General features: G+C 33.1%; 1 long non-coding RNA gene across 1 annotated transcript; it reads right to left on the bottom strand.

Moving 5' to 3' along the window:
• Window positions 1-8,817: 8,817 nt before the first annotated feature.
• On the bottom strand, window positions 8,818-16,971 carry LOC111636920. Its single transcript, XR_002758616.1, has 3 exons — window positions 16,790-16,971; window positions 16,534-16,662; window positions 8,818-9,102 (listed from the first exon to the last, which is right to left on the bottom strand). It is a non-coding gene; the product is annotated as an uncharacterized LOC111636920 (long non-coding RNA).
• Window positions 16,972-17,469: the final 498 nt, after the last annotated feature.

The raw sequence follows: 17,469 nt of genomic DNA, 5'->3' as shown, positions 1-17,469 counted from the left end.
GAATAGGGGTCCCCAAAGTTTTTATCCTGTCGACCCCTTTATAGAATATTTGCCTTCTTATCAACCCCCAGATTAAGTATTTAACAAAAACATTAAATCATTTTTGCATTTCTGATGTTAAGCAATAAGGAGACCTGCATAACAACATAACAAAAGAATTTATAGTTCTCATATCTTATAAAATCCACCCAATAACATTAACAGAAAAAGGAGATATTTTCACTGATTTATGATCTTAAAAAATAATAGCAAAATTATGGATAGATGGAAATTTGCTTATAGTTCTTAAACTGTACATGTCATAATACGTAAAATACACAATTATTTTTGAAAACAGAAGTTATATTGAATGAAAAAACCTTACTGTCATTTTGTGACTATTACTGAATACCTTAAAAAAATGTTAACATACCTTTTTATTAAAATAGTTGATATTAGTGGAATGGATGTGTCTGAAGAGAAGCAGCAAGATATTGATATTCGGTTGAAAATTGTTAAGTTTTAGTCGCAAATCCCCACGGTTTCCCAAGTTCAATCTGTTCCTCTGTTTTGTCAAAATTGTGTTTGTGTAGCTAAAACCAGCTTCAACCATGTATGAAGTTGGGAATGTAAGTAAGAAAGGTTCGGCTTCTGCTCTGAGCTTGGGATATTTAGTGGGAACATTGCTATTGCTCCAAAATTCATTGAGGTTTTTATTTTTAAACAACACTTTAGCTTCGAGATCTACACATATTTCAATCAGTTCATCTTCTAAGCCAGGTTCACTACCTCCATTATCTATTTTTACATCAAATGGATTAGCAAACTATTCAGGAACATGCATATTCTCCAAGTCTTCGAAACATGCTTTAAAGTTTTCTCTTAATTTATCAAAATGTTTAATATTTATCTCAAAATCACAGTTGGAAATCTTTTCATTTTCTTTTAGTACTCGCAAGTTTGAAAAATATTTGAAATTGGATCATGCCAGTGAAGATTTAAATAGCTCCATTTTTACTTGAAAGGCCATTATGATTGTTCGAGCTTGAACAATTGTAACGTTTTTTCCTTGCAAACGCTTCTGTACTATATTAATGATTTTCGATATATTACGATATTTTCTCTGTAAAGGACAAAATATCTACATTTAGTTATAAAATACTTAAAGTGACAACTCTACTAGAGTGTAACAGTGCAACGTATGTCTATGTATAATGAACTACCAGCATTCATAAAGAGGTTGTAACATTAGTACAGTTGCTAGATGCGTGAAAACAGAACAACATATGCTTAAAGCGGCGTAGGCTAAGCAAAACTCAAGTATAACTAGAGTAGTCAGTAATGTTGATCATATCCATATTTCAAATTTTTATTGGAATATTCTATTTTTTTCCTAGACAGTTTAATTGATCCTCTTTGGTATTAATCGACTCCCTTTCGACCCTCGTGTATTAATCGACCCCTGGAGAACTCTTATCAACCCCGGGGAGTCAATATCGACCACTTTGGGGACCCCTATTCTAGAACATGGGAGAAAATAAAATGGTGATCGCCTACGAATTTTAGAATGACTGTGTCTTTTATTTTTACTAAAAATTTTACCATCCAATGAAAATTCAAAAAAAGACAGTATGTGATAGACCAAGAAATATTGTTAGAAATCATAATAAAAAACTTATTGCTAATGCCTTGTATATTATAAAACAAAGTTTTTAGCTTAAACTGCTGTGTATCAACCATCAGTTTGGTTGATCAGAACTAGTAATTGCAAATTTACCGGGTATTAAGTTACCGGTAACTCAGTAATTATATTCGGAATTACCAGTTTATTGGTAATTTACCGGTAAATTCGTATTAACAAATGATTTAAAATGAAATTGAATTACTGGCAGAATCATTAAACAACCATTTACCACATTTACTCTTCTTGAGCAGCTACATAAAATCCAATAAACTTATCTTGGAGAGCAGATTGAGCGCTATAAAATGGTATATTTACCATCATTGTAGCCCAAACACTTCCCAAGATAATGTAGCAAAACCCTGCAAGAGAAAACACAAACTTTGACAAAACAGTAGTGTTCTACTTGCCAGTTCTCTGTGGGGTCTGTGTCCAGTATATAAAAACAGCTCAGAAAAAGAGAGCATTTCATTCTGGCCTTGGACTCTGTGATGGCTAGTTCTCTATACAGTTGGTTGTGTTAGTGTTGTACCAGTCTAAACCAGAACTGATTGTTCACANCATCCAATTCTTACTCGATGACACACATTTCGTGTGTTTTATGTGAGCAGTTCTGTTCGAACAGTTGGAGTAGAGAATATTGTAAGTTACTGCTAGCAAAACAATGCGAAATATGTAATTATTTTCGGTAATCCGGACGCTTTTGGTAATCTGACACACCTTTGGTCCCATACCTGTCGGATTATCAAGGTACAACTGTATTTCACATAACAAGCAAAACAAATTGTAAAAAGTTGACTTGCTTAACGAGTGATGAGAAGAGGGGAAGTCCTGAATGCAGTGTAACTGCCTACTTCTAGTCAAATTATTTAATTTCTAATATTTAAATATAGCCTTCACATAGCCCAAGAATTTGGCATATCATTTGGTGTGTTTATCAGACATTATCTGTGATTTATTCATTTTTTTTTACTGCAAATCGAATTCGCATTTCAGGTTGGTTCATTCTGCACTGGAAGAAAAGATGATAATGACTCATGCTCCTTAACAGTGTATATTGTGTAATTATCTTTGAATAAACGTTACACACACAATATTTGAGTATTTTTTCGGCATGTAACATTATCATAGTTTACATTAATTTACATGGGAAAAACTATTTTTCTTAACGAGTGTTTTGCATTATGAGTAAGATTCTGGAATGAATTATGCTTGTTAAGCAAGGTTCCACTGTGTTATAATTATGTTAATTATTATTCGAAAACATTTTAATGTACATAAAACATTGGAAAACTATTAATGATGCAACGAATAGTATATTCGGCTCCTTCAAGCAGTGTGTATTCAGAGAGGGTTTTTAGTGAAGCAGGAAATGTATACGAAGAGGAACAGACTTTTTCCAAAAAATGCAGAAAAGTTGATTTTTCTGCACCATAACCTACCACTTATTGANTGTAACATTAGTACAGTTGCTAGATGCGTGAAAACAGAACAACATATGCTTAAAGCGGCGTAGGCTAAGCAAAACTCAAGTATAACTAGAGTAGTCAGTAATGTTGATCATATCCATATTTCAAATTTTTATTGGAATATTCTATTTTTTTCCTAGACAGTTTAATTGATCCTCTTTGGTATTAATCGACTCCCTTTCGACCCTCGTGTATTAATCGACCCCTGGAGAACTCTTATCAACCCCGGGGAGTCAATATCGACAACTTTGGGGACCCCTATTCTAGAACATGGGAGAAAATAAAATGGTGATCGCCTACGAATTTTAGAATGACTGTGTCTTTTATTTTTACTAAAAATTTTACCATCCAATGAAAATTCAAAAAAAGACAGTATGTGATAGACCAAGAAATATTGTTAGAAATCATAATAAAAAACTTATTGCTAATGCCTTGTATATTATAAAACAAAGTTTTTAGCTTAAACTGCTGTGTATCAACCATCAGTTTGGTTGATCAGAACTAGTAATTGCAAATTTACCGGGTATTAAGTTACCGGTAACTCAGTAATTATATTCGGAATTACCAGTTTATTGGTAATTTACCGGTAAATTCGTATTAACAAATGATTTAAAATGAAATTGAATTACTGGCAGAATCATTAAACAACCATTTACCACATTTACTCTTCTTGAGCAGCTACATAAAATCCAATAAACTTATCTTGGAGAGCAGATTGAGCGCTATAAAATGGTATATTTACCATCATTGTAGCCCAAACACTTCCCAAGATAATGTAGCAAAACCCTGCAAGAGAAAACACAAACTTTGACAAAACAGTAGTGTTCTACTTGCCAGTTCTCTGTGGGGTCTGTGTCCAGTATATAAAAACAGCTCAGAAAAAGAGAGCATTTCATTCTGGCCTTGGACTCTGTGATGGCTAGTTCTCTATACAGTTGGTTGTGTTAGTGTTGTACCAGTCTAAACCAGAACTGATTGTTCACAATAAAAACATGCCAAAGGTAAGAAGGGAAAGTTATATGCACTTTCAGGAGAATTCAAGATGCAATAAATTGAAACAGTGGTCACATTCTTTGATGTGTCATCTGCGATGCAAATATTATAATTGATGAGAGGCACCAAAGAGACGGCTTATACCAGCACATTCAACTACAGCAAGCTTGCAAAGAACATTGAATTTCACAAATCAAAACCTAAGCAAACTACCTTGATATGTGCTTTCAATTCAGAATCCAAAAAGCAGTGGTAATTGAATGAGTTTAGTGCAGATCTTACCATGGTATTAATCCAATCAGGAATTCCAGTCCACAACATAAAACAATACTGCATTCAAACCATTTCTTGAAAAGTACATGCAAAAGTAGTACCAGATGAGAGCACCGCACCCTTAAAAAAAATTCACAAAAAAATTCTCATAAATTGGCTTTAAGAAAGTAAAAGAGGTGGTCGGCAAACATGAAGTGTGATTCACATTAGATAAGATTACCAATGAAAGGTAAAGATATACTGTATATTGAATGTGCTGGTGTTTTCATTATCTGGTGAATGAATGAAACCCATATTTTTTAAGATGTACCAACTCAAGAAGATAAATGTATGCACAGTAATGCAGTCAATTCAATGATTCATTCATGAAGCTATGGACAAGGAACTTACAATATGAAAAAGTCAGGCTCATGGTGAGTGATCAAGCATGCCATGTGCTTACAGCTTTTCTACAACTGAAGGCAATGTACCACAACCTCAATCACATGTATTGCACATGGACTACACTGTGAAATATCAAAAAAGAATACAGTAGGGTAAATGACTTCACTAATGTTCTGAAGAAGATTCCTGTAAAAGCTCTTGTCAAATTTTATACTGAAAAGTCATTGGGCTCCACCTATTATAATTCCCTGCCATAACCAGATGGGGTATTTGAATAATATGCATAATTTTCTTGTGCAAAAACTTTGACAAAATCAAATGTCTCATATTCAATGGATGTAGCAGCCATCAAGTAGGCTCAACAACAAAGACTTTAGAGTTGGAACTTTAAGTAGTATGTGGCTACAAGTATTTGCCTGATGTGATTCAGAATTTGGAAGAAGGTGAGGAGGAGGAGGAGGAGGAACAGTGGAAGAAGTTTATGACTGTGAGGGACAACCTTGACAAATTTGCCAAAGCCAAATTTGAATTAAATTTCAGGAGCAATCTAGATAGCAATCTTTGCAACTTTGATTGAACTCCCTTTCTGAGTGCTTACAGGATACGATCTGGTTTCAGCTGAAGTTGAACAGTTTCTCCACATACAATGATTTCCTGAACTCAAAGTGCCAGTGACTTTTGAAAACAGAAATGTTATGCATATTCCAATACAACTAGTTAGTTAAAACTCAGTAAATGACATGTTAACCTCTTAAATATGTTTACTTCATAATATTTGCCATAGTATTAAATAAAAAAGATTCATGTAACTGGTTTTTAAACCTGAATAAATGCATTTCATCAACACTTTTCTTTTTGCCCTTCTTGTATACTTTTTCAGAACTTTTTCCCTCTTTTCCAACTGAAATTTTGCACCTTAAAATTCATTCTCTAGTTATAACACTACACGTAAATAGATTCATATAGAAATTCCAATTACAGTAAGACCTCGTTTAGTGCTTAGGATGCATTCCTAGACAACAAAGTGCTAAATGAAACAGCATTAAACAAGGCCATTTTAACCCATAGTAAATAGGAAAGGGAAAACATGCAACCAAAAATAAAGTTTACTTTAAGTTATTTTTATATTAATTTGCATAATAATGTGTTACATAACACATGAACATATGCACACAGAAATATGAAGTTCATTTTTGTGATGAAGGTCCTGGTTCTGAAATTCTTGATTTTTTGCAATGAACTCATCTAGTGTCATTTGTTGCTTTCTTTTTCTTTCATTAAGCAAATGTCGGTAGCAAGAGATCGCATCCAAAACGTTTCATCTTGCATTTGCACTTCTTTCAAAATTTGGATCATGAGGAGTTACTGTAGGTTTCTGGTGAGACAACAACTGCCAAGAACTGGCAGAACAAGGAATTCATAAAGAACTGTAAAATAGTGATTTTGAAAACGAAGAATCCAAAGAACTTATGCTAGAGTTTGATCAATGATTTCGGTTATCATTACCAAACTTTTACTAAGGAAATCTGTAACAAATTCTTTGGATTCTTCGTTTTCAAAATCACTATTTTTCAGTTCTTTATGAATTCCTTGTTCTGCCAGTTCTGGAGGTCGTTGTCTCACCAGAAACCTACAGTAACTCCTCAATATCTTGCTCAACTACATCTAGTCCTGCTATATCGATTAGGTTGACAATTTGGTCAACAATAGATTCTTCTCATTGAGACTCCTTGGATACCTCTGGCCATACCTTCTTCCACTCTGTTCATGCATTTATCAGTTAATTCTTGCCAAGTGAAGTTGATATTGCCTATGGCATCCATGATGTTATATTTTTTCCAAAATTGCACCAAACAGATTTAGGGGAAGTACAGCACTACAATGAATTGCCACCTTTTGCTGATTGGTTTGTGTTTGGGAATATTATATACGAATCAATGAAATGAAGCAATAAATTGAATAAGCATACATTTTGAGTTTTTTTAGGCTTCGAGCAGATTGCATTATATGGAATCAGCATTAATCAAGAAGCACTAAATGAGGTCTTTCTATATATATATACACCAAAACAAAATATATGTAAAAACTGTCAAATTAATATTTAGACAATACAGATAATTGACAAGGTTCCTAGACAACAAAGTGCTAAATGAAACAGCATTAAACAAGTCTCTTCTGTAACAATATCTTCTTCCAGAGTTTTCTAAATTATTTAATTAAGTTCAAAATTTATTTACAATTATTAATCCTAACACAAAAATGTGGCTTAACTGTCTCTCTAAGAAAAACACATATATTTAATTAATTAAAAATTAACATTTCATCAATACCTTTTTCTTGTATAAAAATTATCTATAGCAACTTAATCTTAAGTTTGGTTCAAAATACTAAACAAACAGTAAACTTGTTGAAAGGAGGTAGCCAGAAATGGCATGGTAAGAAAATAGTCGTCCATTTTTATAAAAATAAATTGTCTTATTAAGGAATAACTGCTTTTATTTGGGAAAGATAGAATAAAATAAATTAATATATGGGACAAAACCCACATCTTTTACATTACTGCATGATCCAACCAAATGCACCATCCAGGAATTGTACTAAAGAGCCAAAGTATTCATCAAATATACTTAATTCACTATTGAATTAATTTAAACTAATTTAATTTTTTTGACATTTAACACACAAAACAAAACTTTAAAAAATGTCTGATTCACCTATTTGTTTCTTTTTTAGATTTAAAAAAATTTTTGTAAAGCTTTTGTAATGACTAGTAAGCACAACTGATGCTTTGCTTTTAGCTTAATATGGAAAATATAATTTGTTGTATTTTTCTTAATATTTTGAAAAAAAAATTGATTTATTAACAATTTTATAATTTTTTAAAATAAGTAAATTAATGGTAATGAATAGTAACCAATTTTATTCCTTAGGTGTTCTGGAAAATAGTTGACTATGACAGCTTACTCACAAAGCCACAAAGAAATAAAAGTCATATACAAGGGTCATTCTAAAAGAAAAACATTTTGATCTGACAAGCTGAGCAGTTCTCTCATCACCCCCACTGCCGTGTCATGGCACCCATTTTTTCACGCCAGTCTGACACTAACAGAGAGCCACAACAATTGTTTACTGTTCATAGTGTGACAAAATTAAAGATCCCACAAAGTGTGAGGTTCGTAGTGTAATATGCTTTTTGAATGCGAAAAAAGTCCACCCTATCGAAATTTACAGACAGAAAACCAAAGTTTATGGTAATGTGAAGAATGAAGCTTCAGTTCAAAACAAACAGCAGGGATTGTCATCCAGAGGTATTGTGCTTCTTCAGGATAATGAACGTCTGCATGCTGCTACATTGACAAAGAAATTGCTTCAGCAGTTTAAGTGGGAAGTTTTTGAACATCCTCCTTATAGCCCAGACTTGGCTCCGAGTGATTACCATCTTTTCCCAAAAGTGAAGGATTTTTTGGCCAGGAATCACTATGGAAGTGACAATGAACTGAAAGAGGCCATTAATGACTGGTTCAAGAACTTGGTGGTAACTGAGTGTGCAGAAGGCATAGAAAAGCTGGTGATACACTATGACGAATGTTTAAATTTGTATGGCGACTACATAGAAAAATAGCTAAGGTATCATATGTGTTGTAAAATAAGTTTTGTTTCATTACCTTAAATTAAAATATCTAGAGAAACAAACATTCTTTACTTTTAAAATAACCTTGATATATTATATTATATTAATTCATCCTTAAATTTGTAATATATCTTTAATTTTAACTTATTGTTACCTTGAATATTGTCAAATGAGAAATGACAGACATATTTTGAGAATCAGTTAATTTTTTAATGTTTAGAAAGTTACTTAAAATTTCATTAGGATTCAAATTAATTGAGAACAAGTATATTTTTAAAAACTCTCAATAATTCTAACAGTTAAATACCTAAAATTTAATTATAGAAATAAGGAATGAAAAGCAGGAATCATAAAATTTCCAAATTGTTTCTAGTATATTATAATATTACAAAGTATTCTTACCTGCAACTTTTTTATCCTCAATTTAACTTTCTTAGTAGGGTTAATCTTGTAAGCCTCTTTAAATAATTCAATGGCATTAGAAATCTTCCCATCTTTTGCAAGTGCTTTTCCACTTTCTTGTAGTTGATGAAATTTATCATTTAATTGGTCAGTTAAATAATCTTCATTTTCTGACATTTTTTAATATTCTAAATTTCTAATATAGTAACTGGCCTTGTTGAAATGTAATAGTTATTTTTTTGAAAAATATTCAATTAAAGTGGTGGTTTGAATTTCAAATCAATAATTATCTGAAAAAAAAAAATATAAAAATTATAATGACTAACACAAAACCTTTCACACTTTGTTTCTAGCAGTTTAATCACTAAGTACAAATGTTTTCAGCCATTTTGAATGGCCTTCTTCAGGTACAATGAGGTCGATTGAAACATTGGTTAGAAGATATTCAAATGGCGTCACTGTTTACATAGGTTTCTTCTTACTAGTGACGTCATTGTTGATAACAAAGTTTAGATGATATTGACGTCGTTAATTTTCTTTTGATATTATTATTTAAGGTATGAGAACGACTATTGATGAGATAATTGCTAAAATTGGAAATAAAACCGGAAAAAAATAACGTGATAAGTTAAGAAAATGCTCTAAAGATTGTGACAAACTTGGTGAGGGTGGATTGGCCTATTTAGTTTAACTGGTTATCAAAGAGTGATTTCCATGCAGAGGAAAGCAAGTCTGCATCTCTGCTGTTGATACAATTCTCCTTGAGGAATTTTGCAAAGATTTGAATGGTTTCAATTGTCAAGCATAAGTATAATAATCTTAGCCTCTTCCCATTTGGCCGTTATATTTGGTTCACTTGCAAATTGGGCTAGGGTGAAATTGAACTTTTTGTTGTAGCCTGTGTGTCATATTTGTGCTCAGCTATCCTTTTTTTAAATGATCTGTTGGTTGAGCCAATGTATGTTAATTTTTTGTTTGGATTAGGTCTGTTGTCCTCTAGTGAGACCATGTAAATCCCTGGTCTTCTGGCTTTGTTGCATTTGTCATTGGGATTAGCCAGAAGTTTATAAATCGTAGGGTTGCATTTGTATGAGGGCAGCTTTGACCTTCTTGGTTATGATTTTAAATGCTTGGCTCATTCTAGGGTCAAAATTGACTACAATGCACTTGCCTTGCTGTTTTGGAGGTCTGGAATTAACCACTTTGGTTTTTAAGCAACTATGTATTTTTTGCACAAGTCTATCTATTAACTTACCATTGTAACTGTGGGCTATGGCGATGTGTTTGATGTGTTGGATTTCTTGTAGCGCGTCCTTAATGTTAGAGCAATGGGTAAAAGCTCTACGGATTAGAGCCCTGAAAGCAGATATTTTATAAGTAAACGGGTCATTCGAGATTGCGGGGATGAAGAATGATTGATGATTAAGCTTATGGAATACCTTTGTGGCTATACAATCATGATTCAGGAATATATTGAGGTCAAGGAAATGGGCCATCCTATCATCCTGTTGATCTAACTTTAATTTAAGCCCAAACAGGTTATTATTCACAATTTGCAGTACTCTGTTTAAATCTGGCTTGGATCTCCAAATAATATCAACAACATAATGTGTGTAAAGAATGATTTCTATGTTGAAGGATTCTAGGACTTGGCTATCTAATTTTCTAACAACTAACTCACAGAGGTCTCCAGAGAGGGGAGTTATCCATTGAAACTCCTCTTTTTTGAAGACAGATTTGCTGGTTGAAGGTGAAAAATGAGGTATAGCACATTAGATGGGATAGTTCTGAAACATGCTAAAACACGGTTCCATTAAATTGGAATCGTGCTTCTGTGCCCTTAGAGATTTCCTCTTCCAAGCCTCTCCACCCAAGCCTGAACACCACAAGCAGGTTTTAGAACTAGCCCATCTAATGTGCTACACCTCATTTTTCACCTTCAACCAGATGATACTATTTGGAGATCCAAGCCAGATTCAAACAGAGTACTGCAAATTGTGAATAATAATCCGTTTGGGCTTAAGTTAAAGTTAGACCAACAGGATGATAGGATGGCCCATTTCCTTGACCTCAATATATTCCTGAATCATGGTTGTATAGCCACAAAGGTATTCCATAAGCTTAATCGTCACTCTTTCTTCATCCCCGCAACCTCGAATGACCCGTTTACTTATAAAATATCCGCTTTCAGGGCTCTAATTCGTAGAGCTTTTACCCATTGCTCTAACATTAAGGACGCGCTACAAGAAATCCAACACATCAAACACATCGCCATAGCCCACGGTTACAACAGTAAATTGGTAAAAACAGTAAGAAGTAAAAAATATATTCCACAATACAATTGGCACAAAAATTGAAAAGGAAAAAAACAGATAATGCAGGCATTGTTTATAGTTTATAATGTACAGTACAAGCCAACCTCTATATCATTACATAGGAGAGACCCTAGAACCCTAGGTAAAAGAAAAACAACATGATGCTGCTATACGTCTTAAACATAAACAATCACCATGATATTATTGCACAGAAAAGACAGATTGCACAACAGATAAAAAATTCAGCAACAAGTTGCATGTCTTTCCCAGCTATTATAAGATCTTATTAGAAAATACCTTTTATAATTTTAATTAATCTATCTGTTATGAGATCTTGTTAATAATAAGTTTTTATATTTTAAATTACTATAAAATTGCAAAAAAGCTTAATTTTTAAGGATAGGGATGAGTTTTATAAAAAAAAAGTATAAATGTGAATAGTGAGTAAAATCATCATTAAGTCTGATCCAACTAGAGATACACACAATCCCTTTTATTGTCCCACCCCGCTGATTTTTAACCACTAAAATTTAATAGCATCAATGCCCCTCATAAAGAAGCTACCATGCCAAATTTAATTACTTAATCTTTACTTCATCTTGAGATATTAAACTAGATACCAATATACACTCACATACATATTCATGGAATATTTTTGCCATTTTTTGTTTTATTTACTTTTTTGTATTCCAGAGGTTTCAAAATCGGGATATTTGCAAAAAACTTGAAAGGTCAAATTTCACACGATTCCAATACTTTCCCTTGTTATGTATACATAACAACTAGGAAAGTAAAACCAGATTAAAGTTTGACACCATAAAAATGACAAGCAAAAGGAAATTTAAAGAACAGATAGCAATCAAGAAAAGTTTATATAAAAAAAATCTGTTACACATGTGTGAAGGAAAACAAATCACCAAGAGATAATATGACATCAATCTCTTGATCATGGATAATTCTGGGAGCAGTGAATCTGTTGGCTACAAGGTGGTTACACTTTAGAGCAACAAAAAGTTTACTTATATTAATTATCAACAACCATGAGGCAGATAATAGTGAAAGCTTATCAGACCAATGATGGGCATAAACACTCAGGAATCAAAATGAAAATGTTTAATAAACACAAAACTGACTACATAAGTATGGAAATGAAAAATCCTTACATAGAGGACTATTTTCTATCAGAAAATGGTCCCTCATCAGTTGGTATTAACTAAAGGTTTTAGTATATTTACTAAAAGTTTTGGTAAGTTTACATTTAAAGACTAATAGACTATTATTATAGTGTGAGAGCTGAACTTAGTGGAATAAATTATTAAAAAATTTTTCGTTGAGAGAGAAAAAGGTTAGAGAAATAAACAACAAAACGACATTTAAAAAGATCATTAAATTGTTTTCCCACTGACTTATTTCCTGGTTGAAGATGATACATTGAATGTGTCACCCCGGAATCTACGAAGAGAAGAAAAAAAACAACTATTGGTCAGTGGTGGAAAACAGTCCTAATAAGGCAGTGGAAAAAACCCAACGATACCCCCTTTATAAAAAGGAGGGGTAGATGTGTCAAAGACAGTCTCTACAGTTAAGCAAACTATAGGATTACATGTGTGGATTAGCCGCTGCCAGGGACATTTCTAATCACCGCTGTGCAGGAAGACCAGCGTCTAAGAAACCTCATCGTTCTTGAGACTCAAGGACTACATTTCTTACTCTCCTAACTTATATCAAGGTATTTTTCCTCGTGCGAAGTAAATGTAAACTCTCTCTCATTAATATGAGTTATCAGGAAAGAAGTAGCTCTGTTAACTGAAATCAAACATGATTTGTATATAGTTTAAATAGAACAGTAAACGTTACGTAAACAGTAAAGTATATATGTATATAAAGACAATATATAGAGCGTAAATCCTCTGATTCTCTCCTTCTGCCTCTATCCTGGAACCAAAAGTCCGCAAGCACGACCGTTCGCGTAAAGAAAATTAACGGCCAATCTGGTTTCTGTGTCTATCCTTAAGACAGTGGTGTCATCCTGACAGGGTGCCAAAGAGGTGCCGACTCTGCGGTCACAATAGCATAAAACATCTATAATCTAAACTATCAGTTCTTATCATTTGCCTAATGTATCAGCATAAAATATATTCCATGTACCTTTGTATTTAAGGAGATGGTTGATTCAATATAAAAAAAAATATTACTATAGGAAATCCTTGTTAATTTGAACTCGGATAGCAAAATCCCATTACTTCATAACTGTACTTTTGTCCCAGTAGGGAATATGGAGATTTACACATTAAAGGCAGCCATACACGTTAAGTTAATCCTTTGAAGATTAACCATGCATGCCTGACCTTGAGTAATTCCTGATAGGGTGTGGGGGAAAATTTAACAGTTTTGGTGAACTGTACTGACCACCGGAGTAGAATCGAAAAACCATTTGATTTTCCTGCACAATGTCAGACTGCGCAGGCCAACCTTAACGTGTGTCCCGTCCTGTCGTTCAGTTGTGAGACCGCTGAGTAATTAGAACAATGTCTCGTGAATGTTTAGAAGAATTATTTTCTATAACCTTATTAACTTTTATTATTTATAACCTAAAAAATTAATTTTTCAGATTATAAATAATTTTCAGATCAAAAATTTCTTGGGTAAATTAAAATTATAAATAATTTTAATATTTAGAAAACTTCTCAATTCATTTCTTCTGTTTTCATAAAACATCTTGCTACTCTATATCATTTTCTTTTACATTTTAAAAAATTTATTGTTTTAATATCCAAGTAAATTAAAACATAACTTAAAATAAGACAAAGTTTAATAAATTCTTTTTAATTATTAAATTATAAAATTAATTTGCGATAATAATGATTACAATTTGTACTAATATCCGATGTAGTTGAGAATTATTAATATATATTTGGTTTTTTTTCTTCTAATATCCGAATAAATTAAAACACAACAATTTTGAAATAATATTTTAACAATAAGACAAAGTAAAATAGGGAAATAGTTTAATACAATAATTATTTAAATTATATTTGTTACTTATTTATTAAATATATATACAATGTATTGATTTTGAAATTATCTATTTTTTGTTCAATTAAGAATTGTTCATAATATAGAATATTGCAAAAAGAACAATGCTTTTTAAAATATTTGTGGTAATAACAATTCTTTTTAATATTATCCGATCTTGGACACCCAAGAAGTTCAATGTCTAAATAACTGTAGCTCCAATTTTTAAAAAGATTTTTTTTTCTATCTATCCACCTTTAAATAAAAATAATTCTTTATACGTTCAGAAATAATTTAATAAGTTTTGTAAATTACTATGTTCGATCCAGCCAGTTATATCCGATGGTTTTTCGTCTATAAAATTTAATCCGTGAATTTTTTTGGTAGTAAAATCGACTTGCCATTGTTCTTTCGCTGATAATTGATGCTTTTTAACAGAATCTATAGAACAAGATTTCTCTTGAAAAATTAATTTTGTGATCTGAAATAATTCCATTAAAAAATTATTCGTATGAAAAATTAATTTTGTGATCAGTGCTACCCAAATCACTACTACTATTTACACCATAGACTTCTATGCACACTTTTTTCCCAGGAGTTTTAATAGAATTTGTTGCCAATAAACATCCAAGAACAGCCAGTATGTCATCATCAGATGCCATGGCCGACTGACTGACTAATTGAAAGACAATGGCATAGTGAACATAACTGGCGCCACCCTCCCTCCAGAAACAAATCTTGTTTGTCTTGGAGACCATTTGGCACCCCTCTGCAAGTGGCGCCCAGGGCATGTGCCCTACTTGCCCCACCCTAGCTACGCCTATGTTGAGAGATTTTCTTCTTCGTGTGTGGGCGATAGGAAATTCTGAAGTTCCTCAAGGTCAGGCAGCCTTAAAGGATTAACTTAACGTGTATGGCTGCCTTTAGGAATTTAGTTAGTTCAAAATACGACTACTTCGTAATTTGAAGTGAAAATTCTGTCCGAACTGCGATACGCACACATTAAGTCATTCATTTAGATTAAAGTGCCACCATACTATAAGAGGGCCCACCAGTGGCCAAGCAGTCTTTGCGGATTTGCATCCCACTCGGACGGGCCGGCCACGTGGAGTTTTCCGGGTTTTCTCCACGTCCGTAACTCCTAAATAGGAGCCAGTTTCCCTTAAAAAGACCTCCCGGAAGGCAACCCCCTAGGCAGATCACCCAAGCATTGCATTGCCATAAGTGAACAAAACAAACCAACCATACTACTGTATAATAGAACAAGAATAATTCTAATCCGGTCAATACGGTTTTGCTTTTACGCTAATACATTTTTGGCCATCATCTCATCCGAGGACTATCCTTTTTTCACTTATTTCATAAAATACGACCGGTTTTAGGAATTGCAAGATCGGGCTACAAATAGCAGACCGAGACATACTCGGGGCTCTAGGCTACCACATTTGGACGACTTACTACTTTTCGAGCCACTCGAAAAATAATTCGGGCCACATTTCGAGGAATTCTGCCCGGCTTTTTATAAGACGTATCCGGCAACCCAAGAGTTTCTCGCCGGACACGCGCCGTTTACCCACAGTTTATTTACGATATTATTAACGATTATTAATTAACGAAAATAACACACACGGCGGTATTCCGCTTCCCGGACAAATTACATCAATTACACGGCATTTTCACACCGTACAGAAATACGTAAATCTCGGATAATTCGAAACGCGCCCATTCGCAACGCCGATCGTCTCGTCCCTTCAATTTCGAACTAACAAGGATTTCCCACATTACATTCGTTATTATTTATTTTCATTTTGTACTTAGACCTAGATCTCAATAACCGTAGTTACCGACGAGGGGTCGTAAAACGTAAGTTTGCCCAAAATGCCACATTCGAGATTACCGGTAGCATTTCTATACACCCGCAGAAGCAGGATTACAGAATTTTCAAGAATTATCTAATTGAAATATAGTTGGCGATCCCAACAACACAGGAAATTTTCTATTATGTTTGTTTATAACTTTCAAAATTTTACTGCAGTCTTTATTTTCCAATTAAAAAGGAAACTTCAAACTGGAAAAAATGTACAGGTAATAATCACACAGATACCCTTTGCTTTATGCCAGTAGTACTGTACATTATAAACGACAAAGGTTTTTGAACAGGTCGAATGTCAGTCATACACGTTCCATTTAGAATGTTCATTTTAATCACTTTCTACCTTCGAACTCAATTTAGAATTTAAATTATTTTTGAAATAGAACATTATTAGTTCACCAAATTAAATTTTGCAATTAATATATTCTACCCGATGATCTTTACCCTTTTGAATTTTCCTTCCTAATAAAAATCTACACGAAATAGAAAGAAATAATCAAATAAAATGAATTACGTACGTTAGTCACAACAGCAAATCTCTCTTTCTTCGGTTACGCGTTCGTACGAACGAATCGAGCTTCCACACATTCAATTTTCGTTCCAAAATTTAACCAACGAACGACGTTGCCAGATAGATGTAGTGCAAACTTTTAAGTAAATGAACATAAATTAATAATTACGCGAAAATAGATGTAAATAAACATTTCATTAAAAAATAAATATTCCTAGCGGAATTTGTGTCTTCTATTTTAAAAACAAATAAAATCCACGGACCCCGTTTTAAGCTGGCAGACGAAAGTTAGCGGAATGAATGGAAAACTTGTTGAAAATCCAGCGCTATTTAATTGCTGATATTTATTTTTTAAAAAGTTATATAGTCTTCTAGCTTAAATAAAAGTTAGCAAAATAAATACGGATTCGGTTATCGTCAATTTTTTAAACTGTTTCCGCCCTGTCGGGCCGGTTTTGGACCGTTAGCCGCCTGCGAATTCAAAAGCTAAGTCAACGCGCGAGAACCTACTATGTTGAGAGGGGGAAAATCCATTAAAATATTTCATATACAGTATATTTATTTTAATTTTATTCAAACGAGCCTCTGTTCAAAGTTATATTTCTGCGCCGCCATAAAATACAAGTTGCAAATTAAAATGAAATTAATTTAATTAAATTTTTTAGTTAGTACATAAATATACATAAGTATGTACAAAATTTATTTAAATATGAATATCTAAATTAATAACGTTGGTGCGCATCTCTTTGTTTATTTAAATAGGGCTGCAATTTGAAAAAAATTGTACATCTATAAATTTCCACCGTCGCCCTCCGTTTGTCTGTCCTTCCTTCATCTCCAGAACGGAGTTAGATACATGAAAATCAAAACCAAATATAGAAGGCTTAGGGGCTGGATGTCCCGATTAACGATATACGATTCAAAAAGTTTTCCCCCGAAACGA

This window comes from Centruroides sculpturatus, unplaced genomic scaffold (assembly GCF_000671375.1).
Source record: "Centruroides sculpturatus isolate CEXI.00-Female unplaced genomic scaffold, Cexi_2.0 scaffold128, whole genome shotgun sequence".
Taxonomy (NCBI): domain Eukaryota; kingdom Metazoa; phylum Arthropoda; class Arachnida; order Scorpiones; family Buthidae; genus Centruroides; species Centruroides sculpturatus.
The sequence above is the reverse complement of the archived record's forward strand: the minus strand, read 5'-3'. Positions and strand labels throughout refer to the sequence as shown.